A 981-nucleotide genomic window follows, 5' to 3' on the forward strand; every position below is an offset into this window, starting at 1 on the left:
AATTTCCTGTCATGTTCTTGGTATAAATAAAGGGTCTCGCTCAGGATAGCGTTCATTCAAGAACCCACATTTCTAGGTAAGAAGGAAAAGAAATTTATTGTAYAAAAAGTATAACTTCTATTTAAWAAAATTCAGAAAAAGACGGGAAAAGTCATCTTGTCCAGGGCGTACCCCACCTCTCACTCCATGACCTCCATGCAAATCACACAACCAGCTGGTATAGACAACGGAGGATGGAATGAAGGGCTTGTAACACCATTTATAATGCACTAGATGGTGCTGTTACATCATTTTCTCTATGAGTACCCAACAACTTCAAAAAGTTTAATTATAGCTCAATGTGACATTTGGCAGTACAGTCTATAATGTTGACCAAATTACATTGGCTGTTATTTTCCTTCCTGAAAACCATAAGTGTGCTACCTGAAGCCTAAAGATTTAATGACCCAATCACACATTATTGATCATACATTCTGCTTTTGCCCTGTGACAGACTGGCAACCTGTCCAGGGTGTACTCCGCCTCTCTCCCAGAACGTTAGCTGGATATAGGCACCAGCAACCCTCCCGACCCCAATAAGGGGCAAGGGTGTACAGAAAATGGATGGATGGACATTCTGCTTTTGCTTTTTATTTATCCGGCTGATATACCTTATATTAAACTCTGGATTGAATAAAGACATAGTTAGAAGTTTCAAAAAGATTAAACAATGAAACACATCTGGCTTTGTGTCTTATTATAAAACATATCTCAGAAGGACAAAGAGTCAATTATAATGCCCTGTGAAAAACCAGTCACCAAATATAGAAATGTTTGTTCAGTTCTGCTGTGATGACTGAAATGTTAATCTAGAAAATCAATCTCAGGTACACATTCAGTGTTTTCTTTTAGCCATTCTCTGGAAAGGAAAAGACTACATAATATAGACAGTGAAAACTTTGTATTAAATAATAGCATGTTTTAACATACACAAACCACACA

Source organism: Poecilia reticulata, linkage group LG4, assembly GCF_000633615.1.
Source record: "Poecilia reticulata strain Guanapo linkage group LG4, Guppy_female_1.0+MT, whole genome shotgun sequence".
Taxonomy (NCBI): Eukaryota; Metazoa; Chordata; class Actinopteri; order Cyprinodontiformes; family Poeciliidae; genus Poecilia; species Poecilia reticulata.